We start from the raw sequence: 18,976 nt of genomic DNA, 5'->3' as shown, positions 1-18,976 counted from the left end.
ATCAGAGCTGAGACCAATGATCGGAAAATGGGCAGGCCAATCTTATTAGCAGCACAGGTCAACCATGGCAGGAAAGTTGCAGGGGCTGTTCTCAGCAGACTAGATTCAGAAGATTGTAATGTTGAACCACCCACCCACCCGCCAAGGCCTTCCTAACCATCTACTTTGTCTAGTCTGTGATTCATAAGACAAAGACCCTGTTTTAAGGAAGCATACCAGAATATTCTGGGGGGAAAATGTTGAAGAATAAAAGGCTGGGGGAAGAGAAAAAGAGTGTTGTGCCAGGAAACGCTGTGAACCCCCAAAGACCACCAAAGAGTTGAATTCGATTCAATCACATTAGGGTCTCTTTGTTCAAGCTCAAGCTTTGGCCACCATCTCTGATGCAGGAGAATGGGAGGGGGCCCTGAGCCCAGCTTCAGGCAAGCATTTATAGAGGCACGAAGCTCGTATCTAGCCCGGTATATATCTGATTCTGGGGCCATTATGGCCTTTAACATAATTGGCTGGTGCTGGGAGCCAAACCATAAACTTAACTTCTGGTTTCCTCCTGATTGGCAGTTGTTAGGAAGTGAAGTGTCAGGGGCAGGCTTGTAAGTGTCAGGAGGTACAGATTTGTAGGGGAATAACCTGGAAACTGGTGCTAGGTGGCAGTTTGTTAGTTAACTTGAACTCAACCTTAGGTCAAGTTCTCTAAGATGGAGTCTGAACACTAAAGATTTGGTCTTTCAAGAGCAAGAGAACAAGAGAGCATGAGAGGAGATAAAGAGGAGAGAAAAGAAAGAAGAGAGAGAGCGTGACAGAGACACACAGAGAGAGAGAGACACAAATACAGACAAAGATAGAGACAGAGAGAGAGACAGAGAAGACCACGACATGGAATCTCATGTTTTCCTATTATTCAGATTCACTACAAATGACATCTTTCGGGGGGGCCTCTTGCTCCCTCACTGGAGTAGGAAGTCACCTGTCATAAAGTACCGTACCTCTTTACCTGAAGGTCAAACATCTGAAATGCACAATTCTAATGATCACACTCATTACCCCCTTGCTTCCAAGGAAACAGTATGTTGTGCTAATTAATTAGCTGATCCCCTATGACAAAAATTAACTGCTGCTTCTAACCACCCATTTTATTTAATCACTTAGAACCACAGAGAGTCAGTAACGGACCCAAAGCATTAGACAGTACTGAGTGGATGGTGCACTTTCAGAGTAAAGGTGATGCCTTCTGAATGCCTCTCCCTCAGTTGGTAAAGCTGGGTGGGATTGGCAGGGCCATCTAAAGCAGGTGCTCACTGATGCCTTCAGGTGTTAGAGATATTAGAGAACAAAAATGGGTTTGGTTTCAACCCTTCTCCTACACCCAGCTACCATCCCAATTTTGCATGGTTATTTTCACAAATGGAAAGTAAATAAATAAGAACATATACAGAAATGTCTGCCAAGGCTTCCATTTAGGAAGTCCGAGGCTTTGAAATGTTAAAGGGTGATGCTGGGAAGCCTAGTTCAACTGCAGCAACAAACTGAATTGCGACCAATGAGAAGACCTTTAAAGCACGTGGAATTTTAATTTCCTAAGACTCAGTAGCCACTATTCAGTGCCTGAAGTTTGGCTTTTTACTGAAGAACAAACAAAGGTGTGAGATGTCACTAAAACCCTCTGTAGGGTGGAGCCTAGGAGGGTTAGATGGCTCAAAGAATGGCAGAGATCCAGAGAGGCAAGCTGTCACAGATGCCAAGGACCAGACTCGAATCCAGGAGTATGGAGGGCACAGACGCTAGGCTGTCTTCACTTCATCACCTGATGAAATAGGTAAGCATGGTTGATATAGAAGGAACTCTTCTGAGGTCAGATGTGTAGGACGCTGCTTGTTTGTGACAATTTGTGTTGTTAATTCTGGAGGTCCTCAGGGAATATGCCTGAGCCTAGAAGTCACTCTAGGGAGGGAGTATCTGTGTTTCTGAGCCATGTTGCAAGAAGAAACTGGAAAGTGTTTATTTTGCTCTGGCTCATGGGAGATAGAGGTCTCCAGCGTCATCTTTTAGTACTCTGAATTAAGAGAGAGAGTTCTATTAAACACCTTTGATTTTCTTAAGACAGCAGTGGGAGCAGCTAAGCCAGCCGCCAGTGACCTGGGTGTGAGTCAGGGCATCTGCTCTGAAGCCAGTGAACTGTACAGTATGAGACCTGGCGCCTCACATGAAGTGACCAGATGTGCGCTGGCTCCTTCTTCTGTTGCTGCTTAGGGGAGCAGTTCCCTTGCACTCTGACTCAGGTTACACAAAGGTCTTCACCCCATCGTAAAAGAAGTATGACTAATGCAAATGATAGAACTGGACCGTAACACATCACTTTTTCTTTAACGTGTAAGATAGCCTGTGAAGACCAAGCAAGCTCAGGGAAGGCATGCTGTAGCCCACCCATCTTCCTCTAAATATGCAAAGCTTACAACTAAGAATAAAACTTACTTATCAGTATTTTCCATTTGACTGCATAATTATACAAGTTGATTAGAAAGTCTCTTTTTAGCTCATTTCTATCTCCTGGGTAGATGTAAAATTAGGTGGATGTAATTTCAGAGGGAGTGTGGGTCTTTAAATTGATGTACATAAAATGAGAAGTATGGGAGGGCAGTTTGTATGTCTAGTATCAGCATGAATTTTTATTTACTTGTTTCTGGTTTTCTTCTACAATCCTGAAGGTACCTAGACTTATTTTTAATGGTCTAAATTTTCTCTTCCCTTTCTCTTCACACTTATGTTAGTATGTTGTCATATAGGTAAGTTCTAACAGGCAGTAACATATCAGCTTCCTCATAGTCACTGTTATTTCTTACAAAATAACAGACTAAAACATTGGAAGATTATATGTGAGTCACACATGATCAATTCAATATGCAGAGACCTAAATCTTTGAGATATGTAAACATGATATCTAGAAACTTATTTTGACTTGTAACTAGAAAATAAAACACAGCCCAAGAAAACATTAAGAATCCTAAGAACGTGGAGAATTGATCCTATTTTATTTTCACCTGTGCCTTGTAGATTAAAATACTATTTTAACTTGAAACAAACAAGTATGCCATCTCTCTTATTTCTCATTCTTACCCCCTCAAAGATAAGATATAAATAAAATTATCTTCCATTTGCAGCTGCTTTCAAACCCATCAAAAGATAGCCAGCAAAAGAAGGTTGCCACAAAGAAAGCCTTGAAGACCATACATAATCATTGGCTAGGCTGGGGCAGTGGCTCTAAGTAAGGAAATGGTAAGGTCCATAATTCCCAAGCACAGTCTCTATATCCATCATGCCATGGGGATATTCAAAATGTGTTTCCTATTAACACAAGTCCTCTGGAAACAAAACCATTAATTTCATAAGTACATAGGAGGGCTCACCTCCTGAACAAATCAAAAGGTGTTCGATAGCAATGTAAGCAGAGAAGAAACAAGTGCACCTGGCTCGGTGAGGTAGGGAGGGGGTTCCAGACATCTTGATGTTTTGTTTGAGCTGGGTCATCAGGTTGACAAATGTGAGAGGGGAATCCATCCTGAAAGACTGAGATAAGCTAAATGCACAGATGCTTGAGAAACACTAAAGGCTGGAGTGATATTTGGAAAGAAACAGCACAGCTGGGAAGTTGCGACACAGGCAACAGTTAGGATGGATAGAAAGTCAAGCTAGGGATGCCAATGCAGAAACCGAGCATCGGATATGAAGTTCAATTTAAGAGCTGAAACACTCTCATCAGAAGTGTGGTAGTTTGGTTTTATTTCACATATGTTGTCTAAATATTGACCGGAGTAGGTGAGTGTCTTAAAAAGTTTCACAAGTGAACACGTCAATCACTGCATGACAGAAACCACAACAGTCACTTTTGGCTCCTGTGACTATCCACACCCACACCTGCAGCATAGCTATTTGGTTGGCTGCTGATGCTATGTGGAATGAGAGGAAGCAGGGGTGTTGAGAGCAACTAAGTGAACTTTACCTCAGGGGTTATGCTGCTTAAAGCTCACGATCTCACAAAACTTATAAGTCAGTTGCTAGAGGCTCTTGTCTCAAACTTTGTAAGAATGAAATGCATAAGTCACAGAAGTGCATGGTTTAGAAAGAAGTTTTATTATAAGGAATTTGGGGGATAGGGGTGGGGAGGCAGAGATATTGCACAACAGGAGCCAGTACCTGGAGAAGGGTACCATCAAGCTGCTAGTCTGGTGGCTTTGTATTTCACTAATGGAAGAAGCAGGGGTAGCTAGGAAGCAGCCAGGCCAGTTGGATCATTCTCTGGGTGCTTGTAAGTCAACTAAGAACCTCCCACATTCCAGAACCAAGCCCCTCCCTGCGTTCAATGTCTCAGCACCAGTGAATAGCCCTGTCATTGCTAATGCAACACTTTCCTCCATTTTCACCAAATTTTCCTTATGGTCCTCACATGCATATACTGCTCCCCAAAGCCAACCATCACAACCTGGCCTGTATCTGTCTTTCCCATCCCAGCTCAGAGGCAGATGTTTGTGTCCTCCTCCCACAATAAATCTCTTGTGAGAGGTCTGTTGCGTGTTGGGACTTTTGTGGCATTCTTGGGCCCCAAAATACTCTTTCAATGGCCAAGATTTTCTTTCACTGAAAAACCTTCTCATTGGTTCTGTGACTTGCATAGGATTTCCCAGTGTTTGTGCTTCCCTCCAGGGTCTGAGCCACACTGGGATCTAATCCATCAGTTCCATCCACAACAGGTTCACCTTCCTGCTCAGCACTCCCTCAGCCCTCCAGCCATCACTGCCATTTGGTAAGTTATCCCTCTCTGTTCATATAATACTTTGCTGAGTCCAAGGAAGTGACCTTTCAATGTCTGGCTGTAAGGATCCAAAAATTGCTAATGGAAGACCCCAGACTCAGATAGTATGAAGTTTATTCTGCAAGAATGTTCAGCATGGGGAAGACCCCAGACTCCGATGGTATGCACTTTATTCTGCAAAAATGTTCAGCATGGTGAACGAAAATGTTCAACCATTCTGTGAAATGACAACCTGAGACAAAGATGCACAGGCCTTCTTATAGGGAACTGGGAGAAGTCTCTAAAAGGATTAGGTAGTCTACACTTTCAGTGGTGAGTGCTAGGGGGTCACATGTGGCCAGCGGCCTGCATTCCTATGTCATGAATATTTAGCCATAGGCTCTGGCGTGTTACTCATGTCTGGGAATCTGTACTAAACTATCTCCCTTATTCTTGTTTTCATAGTCTACAGGCCTGTAGCTCCTGGCTTCTGTGACACAGCTTCTGCCTTCAGCTCCCTCTTGGAACCTGGAGAAACTCCCACCCATGAGATTTCTCCTTTCAACCCTTTCTCTTTCCCTCCATGGACTCAGATTGTATTCCTATACAATTGTAAACCAACTGGTGCAGTTGATTTCCAAATTCTCAAAAATGTTATCAGCTGCTGCCTTGGCACAAACAATCCCCAAACCTCATCTATCTAAACCTGCTCTGCTCTCCATTTCCTCTACTTCCCATTCTTAACCACCTTTCATCTCTACTATTTCTCTGTGATCTATTCTCATGAAATTCTTTAAGATTGTTATGTAAATAGTCTTTATCTCAGGGTTTGTAAGTTCATTGGTTAAAGAATCTATAAAACCTGTAACAGAATTTGGCTTATAATTAAGAATCTATACATGGGTAATCTTAATTTTCTGCAATATACTATATATGTTGATTCAGTTCTTGTTTAGAATGTATTGTATTTGGACTCAATCCTTATGTAACAAAAGAGATACATAACAGCCATGTCACTGGCAGTTGTCTTTACTAAGGTTAAAGTGTGCATGCCGTGTGACTTCATCATCTTAAGATGACCATGAGGCATAAAGCAGAAATTATAAAACTTCTTTGTCCTAAAGAGATCTTTTTCATTATATCGCCCTTATAGACTAAGGAGACCACAGCAGATCTACAAAATATTTTGTATTAATATGAATTCTTGTATGATGATAAAAATTTAAGGTTATAAAGGTTTATTCAGGTTGATAAATGCTGACCTAGTGATTTATACCCAACTGTTTAACACCAGGCTTCTAGAAAATTTAGATAAGTAACAATACATGTTTAATAAAGTTTTTGGTTTCTGAGACAGGTTTCTCTGTGGAGCCCTGGCTGTCCTGGAACTCACTCTGTAGACCAGGCTGGCCTTGATCTCAGAAATCTGCCTGACTCTAACTCCCAAGTTTTGGGATTAAAGACTTGCGCCACCACTGCCTGGCTAGAGAAACAGCAGGCATGGACTGGGCACAGATTCATCCAGCTTCTTTGACTTTGCACACTTGGTTACATTTTAGATATTTGGATATGAAGAGGACACAACATCTGTCCCAACACCAGGAATAACTGGGATCAGTGGGATCCAGGGACACAGGAACCCTGCCTGACAAGTGGCACAAGTTCCTTCTAGTCTGGGCCAGTGCACTGAACAAACCTTGGGCACAAACTTCACAGCCAGTCCCACAACACCCAGAAGAAGCTCCACTCCCAGGTGCTCTAACATGCCCAGGATCCCAGGATCCCAGGAGCTTGGTCACACAGGGATCTCAGTGTCCCAAAGGATTTCCAGGAGCTCTGACACACCCACAATCTCGGGATCACAACATCACAGAATCACAGGATCACAGAGACTGCTGAACTCTGAGGAGTTCTGACACAACCAGGATTACAGGAAGGGCATGCTCCAGTTAGTTTTAGTGAAGGCAGGTAGCACTAGAGATAATCAAAGGGTGAAAGGCAAGTTTAAGAACAGAAGCAACAGAAACCAAGGTTACTTGGCATCATCAGAACCCAATTCTCCCACCACAGCAAGTCCTGTACACAATCACTGGAAAAGCAAGATTTGGATCTAAAACAACCTCTCATGGTGCTGATAGAGGACTTTAAGAAGGACATAAATAACTCCATTAAAGAAATACAGGAGAACACAGGTAAACAGGTAGAAGCCCTTGAAGAGGAAAAACAAAAATCACTTGAAGATTTACAGGGAAACACAAACAAACAGGTGAAGGAAAATGATCAAAATCATCCAGGATCTAAAAAATGGAAATAGAAACAAGAAAGAAGACTCAAAGAGAGACAACCCTGGCGTTAGAAAACTTAGGAATGAGATCAGGAGCCATAAATGCAAGCATCACCAAATACAAGAGATAGAAGAGAATTTCAGGCATAGAAAACATTGACACAACAGTCAAGGAAAATGCATAAAGCAAAAAAGCTGCAGATGATATGATTGTATATTCAAATGACCCCAAAACTTTCACCAGAGAACTTCTAAAGCAGATAAACTACTTCAGCTTGTGGAAAAGTGGCTGGATATAAAATTAACTCAAACAAATCAGTAGCCTTCCTCTACTCAAAGGATAAGCAGGCTGAAAAAGAAATTAGGGAAACAATACCCTTCATAATAGTCACAATAATATTACATACCTTGTTGTGACTCTAACCAAGCAAGTGAAAGATCTGTCTAACAAGAACATCAAGCCTCTGAAGAAAGAAATTGAGGATTTCAGAAGATGAAAAGGTCTCCCATACTTATGGATTGGCAGGATTAATATACTAAAACTGGCCATCTTGCAGAAAGCAATCTACAGATTCAATGCATCAAAATTCCACTCAATTGTTCATAGAGTTAGAAACAGCAATTTGCAAATTCATTTGGAATAACAACAACAACAACAACAACAAAACAAAAACAAAACCCCAGGATAGAAAAAACTATTCTCAAAAATAAAAGAACTTCTGGGGAAATCACCATCCCTGACATTAAACTGTATTACAGAACAATAGTGATAAAAACTGTATGGTATTGGTAAAGATACAGGCAGGAAGATCAATGGAATAAAATCGAAGACCCAGAAATGAACCCACACACCGGTGGTCACTTAATATTTGACAAAGGAGCTAAAAACCATTCAGTGGAAAATAGACAGCATTTGTAACAATTGGTGCTGGTTCAACTGGTGGTCAGCAAATAGAAAAATGAAAATCAACCCATTCTTATCTCCTTGTACAAAGCTCAAGTCCAAGTGGGGCAAGGACCTCCGCATAAAACCAGATACACTGAACCAAAGAGGAGAAAGTGCAGAAGAATCTTGAACACATGAGCACAGGGGATAATTTCCTGAAGAGAACACCAATGGCTTATGGTCTAAGATCAAGTATGAACAAATGGGACCTCATAAAAATGCAAAGCTTCCATAAGGCAAAGGACACAGTCAATAGGACAAAATGAAAACCAACAGATTAGGAAAATATCGTTACCAATCCTACATCAGATAGAGAGCTAATATCCAATATATACAAAGAACTCAAGAAGTTATACTCCATAGAATCAATAACCCTATTAAAAATTGGGGGTACAGAACTAAACAAAGAAGTTTCTTCTGAGGAATATTGAATAGCCGAGAAGCCCTAAAGAAATATTCAACATCCGTAGTCGTCAGAGAAATGCAAATCAAAACAACCCTGAGATTCTACCTCATACTAGGCAGAATGGCTAAGATCAAAAACTCAGGGGACAGCAGATGCTTGCAAGGATGTGGAGAAAGAGGAACACTCCTCTACTGCTTGTGGGATTGCAAGCTAGTACAACCATTCTGGAAATCAGTCTGGTGGTTCCTTAGAAAACTTGACATAGTATTACCTGAGGACCAAGCTATACCACTTCTGGGCATATACTCAAAAGATTCTCCAACATATAACAAGGGCACAATCTCCACTAAGTTCATAGCAGCCTTATTCATAATAGCCAGAAGCTGGAAAGAACAGAGATGTCCTTCAACAGAGGAATCGATACAGAAAATGTGATACATTTACACAATGCAGTACTACTCAGTTAATAAAAATGATGAATTCATGAAATTCTTAGGCAAATGAATGAAACTAGAAAATATCATCCTGAGTGAGGTAACCCAATCACAAAAGAACACACATGGTATGCACTCACTGGTAATGAGATATTATCCCAAAAGCTCAGAATACCCAAGATACAATTCACAGATCACATGAAGCTCAAGAAGAGGGAAGACCAAAGTATGGGTGTTTCAGTCCTTATAAGAAAGGGAAGCAAAATACCCATGGGAGCAAATATGGAGACAAAGTATAGAGCAGAGACTGAAGGAAAGGCCATCCAGAGACTGCCCCACCTGGGAATTCATCCCATATACATTCACCAACCTCAGACACTATTGTGGATGCCAAGAAATGCTTGTTGAAATGAGCCTGCTATAGCTGTGTCCTGAGAGCCCCTGCCAGAGACTTACAAATACAGAGTAGGATGCTCGCAGCCAACCACTGGACTGAGTGGAGGTCCTCAATGGAGGAGTTAGAGAGAGGACTGAAGGAGATAAAGGGGGTTACAACCTCATAGGAAGAACAACAAATTCAACCAACCAGGCCCCCCAGATATCCCAGGGGCTAAGCCACCAACCAAGGAGTACCCATGGCTCCAGCTGCATATGTAGCAAAGGATGGCCTTGTCAGGCATCAATGGGAGGAGAGGTCTTTGGTTCTACAAAGGCTCAAGATGCCCCAGTATAGGGGAATTAAGGGCAGGGAGGCAGGAGTGGGTGGGTGGATGGAGGAACACCCTCATAGAAGCAGGGGGAGGAGGGATGAGATAGGGGGTTTCTGGGAGGGGGTAAACAGGAAAGGGGATAACATTTGAAATGTAAATAAAAGAAATATCCAATAAAAATGTTTTGAATAAACTAAATCATACAAAAAATAACAAAAACAAACAAACAAAAATCCTGTGATGTTCTGAAATGGTAAATATAAAGGGATCAGAAAAGTTCCCAGTGCCCTATGGACTGTATTTATGGTTTAAAATATAGTATATTTATGGTTTAAAGTTTTACTTTTAATGCTACAGTATCTTCAATTAATTCTCCAGTTCAACTATTTAAGGCTCAAACTTAATCTGTAAAATAGTAATCTTATATGATACTTTTGTATTATAAACTATTAAAGATAATGAAGACATATAGGTTAGTGTGTTTTCAAGGTTAAGCCTAGACCAGGTATATTTAGTCAATTGTTCTCAAACTTTTTAGAGCTCTGCTGAATACGGCATCTAAAATGTATTATAAAAATGCTTTCCATAAGAGACATGCCAGCTCCTCCCAGGACCCCTATGTTCTACAAAGCCGATAGATGGATCACAATAAGTCCATCTAAAGTATGGTAACACTAACCACTGGGAAAAACTGCCCCAAGCCTCTGCTGCTACCAGGGATTTGTGCAAACTATGGACATTTTGAGGTTGATTGCTCTGCTCTGCTTGGTCAAAGTAAGGTCAGTTTTCCCAAGTTCCTTCTCCACAAGAAAATCGCTCTGACCTGAGTCTGGTAGGCAAAGCCAGTGTTGCTCTTTGTGGTGGCTGTCCTGTATGACAATTAAAGACCTATGGCCACTGCCCCCAGCAAAGCCATCAAGAGCAGAGACCACTGGAGCCTAGAGATCAACCATCTAGGTAGTAGGTAAGTCTCTATCATTTTAATTGACATATAGGACATTTGGATTATACTTCCTGCTATAATTTATTCTTCTCGGATCTCTGATGATATCGACTAACTGTAGTTTTTCAGTTTAACAGCCACAAGCATAGGAGCTCCTTCCCCCAAGGGTGTAACTGCATTCTAAATTAATTGAAACCAGGCCTTGGGCCACACCTTCCTAGAGCTGCTAGTCTCCAGTTGAGAAAGAGAGTTTACCTTGCTACCAGACTCCAAAAAGACATAAATTCGCAAAACAGATTTCAAAATAACCCTTTATCATTCTTTTGTTTAAAGGAACTTGCTTTGCAATGACTTCTCAGTAACCAACCACCTGTCTCACGGAAAATGGTTGGATAGGGGAAAAATTAAGTTTATGTAAGTTATAAAAAAGATCTAAGAAGGTCTTTTAAGGTATGTAAATGCAAGTTGTAGAGATATAAGAAAATGTTTTAAGGTATATGAAAAATGGAAAATGTTTCAGATTTCTTTCTCTCTCTATGCTATTGTGGTATTAAGACTTCAAAAGTTCAGAGTTTTAACATTAACAATGGAGTCCTGATAAGCTATTAATCTAGCTCTGGTAAGCTCTGACTACTATTATTATAGTTACAAGCTCAAGACTAAATTTTCTTTGGTTGTCTTCTAAGAATAGCCCAAAGTGCTTCTCAACATCTCTGTCCAATCTATGTACCCAGATCTGTGGAAAGAGTGTTCGTGCTTTTAACTCAGAATCATTTTTGGGCTCTAAAGCTTTTACTATGTCTCAAAGGCATGAGTCCGCTGCCTCTTCTACAAATGTGGATCTCAGTGTAGATTACAAACAGTGGCAATGCTAACATATCCAAAACATTTATCTCTTTTTATAAACTTAAAGAAAAAATATCTTGTAAGCTTCAGGGAATTAACTTGAATCCACCCCTTACACGTCAAATAGACTCCAGATAAGTCTCCTAAGTTTTTAACTGCCGATATCTGAGGAAGGGATTTCTCCTGCTCCTCTGGTCTTAGGACTCTTCTCCCCCAACTACACCGACCACGGACCTGGGAGTTTAAAATGTTTATCTGACATAAAAAATTTCCCTCTAAACTCCCTAATTTCACCTTCAACCCTAATGTATACCAGTTCTAGTAGATTTCCATTCAATTAAAGGCTACAAACTGCTCCAACGAGGCCTGCACTTCTCCATGATCCCACAGAGCCTGAACAGTGAGCAAAACAGGCTGCTCTGCCCAGCATTGCCCAGGATTCCAGCTTTCGATGGTTCCCAAAGCTGTCAGTGTCCCCAGACACAGAGTCTAAAGAGCATGGCACCCCAAATCCTAACTCAGCAGTCACCCCTTCCTCTTTCCTTACTCTCATGGTAAACAAAAGGGAGGGATGTTAGTCAACTGAACTGCCCACATTCCAGAACCAGGTTCCTCCTGCCTTCCATGATTCGGCACCAATATCCGCCCCGTCCCCTCCCCCACATCTAATGTGCCCCATTTTCTCTGTTGTGCAATTTCCTATAAAGCCTGCTATCATAATCTGGTCTGTCTCTATTTTTTCCATCCCTGATCAGAGGCAGCCATTGTGTGTCTTCCTCCCCAATAAGTCTTTGTGTGAAGCCTGTTGCATGGTGGGATTTTTGTGGCATTCCTTGGCCCAAATCATCAAGATACTCTTTCTCTGCAAAACCTTTTCAGTGCCTCTGTGCCTCCTCTCAGTTTCTATCTTATCCCTAAATACATCTTCCAGGCAAGGATAAGGGGGGCAAGACACCATGAGCTAGAACTCTCTTCATGCAGATCCTTGCCAACAGGATCCAGGGCAGTTCCATAGCTGTTGCCTTTAGGGTCCCTGCCCTAAAACCACCTGACCAGTTTCCATTTCCTGTTCTCAACACTAATGGTTTCTTATGTCGAGGTTTGAATCAATGTTTTTTTGTTTGTTTGTTTGTTTCTTTATTTTGTTTTTTGGTTTTGTTTTTTTGTTTTTTTGTTTTTGAGTTTTTTGGGTTTTTTTTTATTTTTTTGGTTTTTTTGAATTTGGTTTTTTGGAGACAGGGTTTCTGGCTGTCCTGGAACTCATTCGATAGACCAGGCTGTCCTCAAACTCAGAAATCCTCCTGCCTCTGCTTCCCAGAGTGCTGGAATTACAGGCATACACCACCACCGCCCAGCTAGGTTTGAATCAATGGAATGGAGTGATAATGATGTCTGTTCTTGTTTGGCTACTCAATATTACATTTGTGGGTTTCATCCATGTTGAGGTAGAGAACTGAGTTTATTCATTCCTATTGTTGTTTACTACCCTATTGTGTGATTGAACACTTCATCAATCTCATCTTGAGATAGGCAAGGGAACTATTTTGGACTTTGAGCTAGTCACAAAGAATCACAAATCATGGGGCTATAGACATTGCTTGCTGTGGTTTTGGTTGAGCAGCTCACTCTGAACTCCTGTCTGGCAATGGGATCTCTCTGTCTCTGTCCCCCTTCTTCTCTGTCTCTTCCTCTGTTTCTCTCTCTTTTGCTCCCTCTCTCCCTCTGTCCTGACACTCTCCTATTTTCTACATTGAGTCCCTCACCTGAGTTAACCAATGTCTACTACACTCTTGAACCTCAGAACTATGAACTAAATAAGCCACCTGTTTAAGAAACTTCTCAACCTTCTCAGCCTTGAGTGTTTGTTAAGTCAAGAAAATGGATGAGTAAAGATAAGCAGGAGTTCTGTGTCCAGATTTGAGCCGTGAGTAAATATTGTGGCCTCTGCATACACATATCTTGCTGACTTATGAACTGTTAGTCTCTGTTGATTAGGCATGGATGTGCTAAGTTAGTGTACACGATGTTCTGTGTGAGCACTTAGACAGGCCTTCACTCAGGATAGGATTACTTGAGTAGTTAAAAATATCAAAGGTTAAAAATGTTTTTCCTACACTTTACCTGCTAAATGTCACAACTGGGTAGCATTGTGTACTGCAGACACTAAGGGTGGTTTATCTCCTCAGGGCCAGCTCCCCAGCAGGAAAGACAATCTTGCACATGGACCATGCACTCAAAAAAATACCAAAATTCAAAAGATGATTCATGTTGACAATGTATTGCTTTCCTACTGCCCAATTAAAAAAATAAAATAAAAAGAATCTAAGTGAAGCCTTCCTGAGTCTCTTTGAGCAGTTTAACATTTTTCCCATGATGCATCTCACTTCATACTGTCACTGCCAATCTATCAATCTATGAGGTTCTTCTGGTTCTGCTGCATCCTTGCCAACTTGGGTATTATGTTTCCCTTTAATCTTAGTAGCTAGAAACTTTCTGCAGTGTATCTTGAGGAGGATGACCCTGGAGAGAGCCCACAGTTAGGGGAACCACAAAGAAAATCCCAGAATGAAGCAGGACAGGTATAGGTCCAAAGTGGGGCCAGGGAAGGGACAGTCTTCTACCCACCGATGTCCACTGACTTGAGAGATGTAAAATAACACTGGAAGATGCATATTTGCATCTTTCCTTTCAATGACAAGATAATTTCCATTTATATAGGCTTCTTAATCCACAAGCCTTTTGCAAATGAATCTGAGGAGAAGATGCAGCCCTGTGGTGACACTCAGCAGAAGAGAGACAAGGAAAATCCCAGGTGTGCTTGCCCACCACACACCCCTATTCTGCAGTGAGGCTAAGAAGCTTGCTTCTTCTGGTGCTCCACAAAAGCCAACCTCCTCTGGGTCCCTGAGAGTAGATGACAACATGACAGAGCTGTGAGGTCCCTGCACCTGCTCTGTGTTGGAGCCCTCTTCACCAGGACAGCCAGGTGAGAACAAGGGGATGCCAGATGGTGGGCATCCAGCCAAGGCACCTGCAGGCAAGAGAGCCATTTTGGTTTCTCCTGAATAGCTTGACTAATGATGATCGAATGCGGGAGGAACAAGAAGGCTTCTGTTTGTGCATTTTAACCTTTAATCCCACGTGTTCAAGACAGTCTTCAGAAAGTTGACAGGCCTTACAATTTAATTGATCATTTCTGATCACCACGGTTCATGGGATATCAGAAAACTAGTAGTCGTGGTTGGATACATAAGGAAGCTTCTGAGACACATTGACTTGCCTACAAACTCTTGGAAGCAAATCCTGGGAGGGGCATGGTGCTCTTACCACATATAATCAAGCCATGGCTCTCTAGAGATGCTTAATGGAGCACCTGAAGATCACACAGGCACAGTTCCTGTAGACAGAGGGAACCATGAAGGTTGAAATTGGGACTCAGAAGAATCCGACAACAGAGCTCTTTGTCACTGAGTCTTGTTGAAACAAATGTTATTCTCTCTGTAGGCAAGAACATGTGAATTTCGAGCCTCATCCACAACCCCCTCTCTCATTACCATCCTTTTCTAAATTGTACTTCTTAGTACAGGGATGTCTGTCCAGCCTCCCTTCTGGTCCCTAACGGATTGGAACTCTGAAATTAACACCTTTAATATCCTAAGCAAAACAACAGCCAACATCAAACTAAATGGAGAGAAACTTGAAGCAATCCCACTAAAATCAGGGACTTGACAAGGCTGCCCCCTCTCTCCTTATCTTTTCAATATTGTATTTGAGGTACTAGCTAGGGCAATTAAACAACATAAGGAGGTCAGAGGGATACAAATTGGAAAGGAAGAAGTCAAACTATCACTATTTGCAGATGATATCATAGTCTACTTAAGTGACCCAAAAAACTCCACCAGAGAACTCCTACAGCTGATAAACAACTTCAGCAAAGTGGCAGGTTATAAAATCAACTCAAGCAAATCAGTAGCCTTCCTATACTCAAAGGATAAGCAGGCTGAGAAAGAAATTAGGGAAATGACACCCTTCACAATAGCCACAAACAATATAAAGTACCTTGGTGTGACTCTGACCAAACAAGTGAAAGGTCTGTATGACAAGAACTTCAAGTCTCTGAAGAAGGAAATGGAAGAAGACCGCAGAAAATGGAAAAATCTGCCATGCTCGTGGATTGACAGGATTAATATAGTTAAAATGGCCATCTTGCCAAATGCAATATACAGATTCAATGCAATACCCATCAAAATCCCAACTCAGTTCTTCATAGAGTTAGAAAGAGCAATTCTCAAATTCATCTGGAATAACAAAAAACCAAGGATAGCTAGAACTATTCTCAACAATAAAAGAAATTCTGGGGGAATCAGTATCCCTGACTTCAAGCAATATTACAGAGCAATAGTGTTAAAAACTGTGTGGTATTGGTACAGGGACAGGCAGGTGGATCAATGGAATAGTATTGAAGATCCAGAAATGAACCCACACACCTATGGCCACTTGATCTTCAACAAAGGTGCTAAAAACATCCAGTGGAAAAAAGATAGCCTTTTCAACAAATGGTGCTGGTTCAACTGGAGGTCAGCACGCAGAAGAATGTGAATTGATCCATCCTTATCTCCTTGTACTAAGCTCAACCCCAAGTGGATCAAGGACCTCCACATAAAGCCAGACACTCTGAAGCTAATTAGAAAAGAAACTGTGGAAGACCCTTGAGGACATTGGAACAGAGGGAAAGTTCCTGAACAGAACACCAATAGCTTATACTCTAAGATCAAGAATTGACAAATGGAACCTCATAAAATTACAAAGTTTCTGTAAGGCAAAGGGCACCACCAAAAGGAAAAATCGGCAACCAACAAATTGGGAAAAGGTCTTCACCAACCCTACATCTGACAGAGGGTTAATTTCCAATATATACAAAGAACTCAAGAAGTTAGACTTCAGAAAACCAAATAACCCTATTAAAAATGGGGTACAGATTGTGGGCGGCGGCGGCGGCGGCGGCGGCGGCAGCAGCGGCAGCAGTGGCTGCTCCAGCTGAAGGGCCATCAGCAGTGGAACCAAGGCGTCACAGGGACCAGTTAGGCCCTGCGCCCACGACCACTGACCTTCGCTGACCAGCCGGGCAGCAAGCAGCTGCAGTTGTGCGGCGCCTTTCCTGCACGGAGGCCACTTCAGAACTCGGCCTCCCACCAGTCAGGAGAGGAGCATCCATCTTGGTTCCGTACTCCAGGAATCGGACAGACTGAGGTACACAAACATAATCCGAGGCCAACACCGCGGTGGTCTGAGCCCGACGGGCGTTGGCCTGCACCCAGGCCCTGGGCGGGTCGGGGGGCCATCGGGGTGCCAACCCAACCAGGAGGTTTTTTGCCCAGGCCTGCGAGCGCACCGCCTCCATTTTGCCTGCAGGACGACAGAGAGCTCAGGCGGGCAGACCTGTAACAGGCATAGCCTAAGGCTAACAAAGCGGGGGTCCAGGCCCCAAAAGGCACAGGACTGACCCCAAGAACTGGGCGGCTTGGTGGGCCATCTGTTAGTCAACCCGCCCAGGTGATTGTTAGCAAAGCAGACTCTCCCGGCTCTTTCAGGGAGCACGGGCGCGCACGCCCGCCATCCTAGTCACCTGGCAAACCCAATTAACAGTCAAAGCGGTAGGGGAACTTTGCTCAGACCTTGGCCTCCCAGGCTTTTGCCTGGACTCAGGGACTGGGCGGCCAGGCTAACCTTGTGTGCGACAGCCCGGTAGGCAGATCGGCTGCCCAGCGGAGTGAGCGGAACACAGGGGAGGTCACAGTAGCATACACCATCGGCACTCCCTGGGAGTGCACACGGGCTCCATCTGCTCCACAGACACAATCTGGGGCAAGGCCTCAGGCAGAAGCCCTTAGCTCTACTCTCTCCGCTTCCGGATCCAGATCAGTCTGGGCGGCAGCATTACATCTCCAAGTCCTGCAAGTGGCTAGCTGGGCTTCCGGGCGGCCAGCTGGGAGAAGTCAGTGTGCTCCAGTGAATCCAGCGGGCCCCAGCGGGAGCCTTCGGGTGCCTGCTTTGGGATCTGAACAGCCTGGGCAGCAGCACACTGTCTACAAGCAGTGCAGGAGGTAAGCTGTGCACCAGAGGCCAACTGGGAAGGGGCAGCTTGCACTGGTGAGTCCAGCACTGACAAGATAAACTAACACCAGTGAGATCTAGATGGCAAAAGGCAAACGCAGGAACGTCACTAACAGAAATCAAGGCAATATGGCAACATCTGAACCCAATTCTCCTCTACCAACATGTCCTGGATACCCCATCACACCAGTAAAACAAGATTTGGATTTAAAATCACTGGTCATGATGCTGGTACAGGAACACATGAAGGTCATACATAAAGAAATTCAGGAGACAATGGATCAAAAGTTAGAAGCCCTTACAAGGGAAACACAAAAATCATTGAAAGAAATCCAGGAGAATACAAAAGCCAACAAGGAGGAAATGCAAAAAACACTTAAAGAAATACAGGAGAACTTTGCTCAACAGGCTGAGGTCATGAAAGACGAAACACAAAAATCTCTTAAAGAAATACAGGAGAACTTTGGTCAACAGGCTGAGCTCATGAAAGAGAAAACACAAAAATCTCTTAAAGAATTACAGGAAAACACAAACATGCAAGTGAAGGAGCTAAGCAAAACCATCCAGGATCTAAAATCAGAAGTAGAAACAACTAAGAAAACTCAAAGGGAGACAACTTTGGAGATAGAAAGCCTTGGGAAGAAATCAGGGGACAGAGATACAAATATCAACAACAGAATACAAGAGATAGAAGAAAGAATCTCAGATGCTGAAGATTCCATAGAAACCATGGACTCAACAGTTAAAGAAAATGCAAAATGCAAAAAGCTTGTAACCCAAAATATCCAGGAAATCCAGGACACAATGAGAAGACCAAACCTAAGGATTATAGGCATAGAGGAGAGTGAAGATTTACAACTTAAAGGGCCAGCAAATATCTTCAATAAAATTATGGAAGAAAACTTCCCTAACCTAAAGAGAGAGATGCCCATGAATATACAAGAAGCCTACAGAACTCCAAACAGACTGGACCAGAACAGAAATACTTCCCGTCACATAATAATCAAAACACCAAATGTTCTAAACAAAGAAAGAATACTAAAGGCAGTGAGAGAAAAAGGCCAAGTAACATATAAAGGAAGACCTATCAGAATCACAGCAGACTTTTCACCTGAGACTATGAAGGCTAGAAGGTCCTGGGCAGATCTCATGCAGACTCTAAGAGAACACAAATGCCAACCAAAACTACTATATCCAGCAAAACTCTCAATCACCATAGATGGAGAAACTAAGATATTTCATGACAAAACCAAGTTTACCCAATATCTATCCACAAACCCGGCCCTAAAAAGGATAATAGGAGGACAACACCAATACAAGGAGGGAAACTTCACCCTGGAAAAAGCAAGATAGTAACCTTTCATCAAACCCAAAAGAAGTTAAGCATTCAAATTTAAAAAATAACGTCAAAAATGATAGGAAGTAACAATCACTATTCCTTAATATCTCTTAACATCAATGGACTTAATGCCCCAATAAAAAGACACAGACTAACTGAATGGATACG

The sequence above is a fragment of the Apodemus sylvaticus genome, chromosome 4 (genome assembly GCF_947179515.1).
Source record: "Apodemus sylvaticus chromosome 4, mApoSyl1.1, whole genome shotgun sequence".
In the NCBI taxonomy this organism is placed as follows: domain Eukaryota; kingdom Metazoa; phylum Chordata; class Mammalia; order Rodentia; family Muridae; genus Apodemus; species Apodemus sylvaticus.
Note: the sequence above shows the minus strand (reverse complement) of the source record.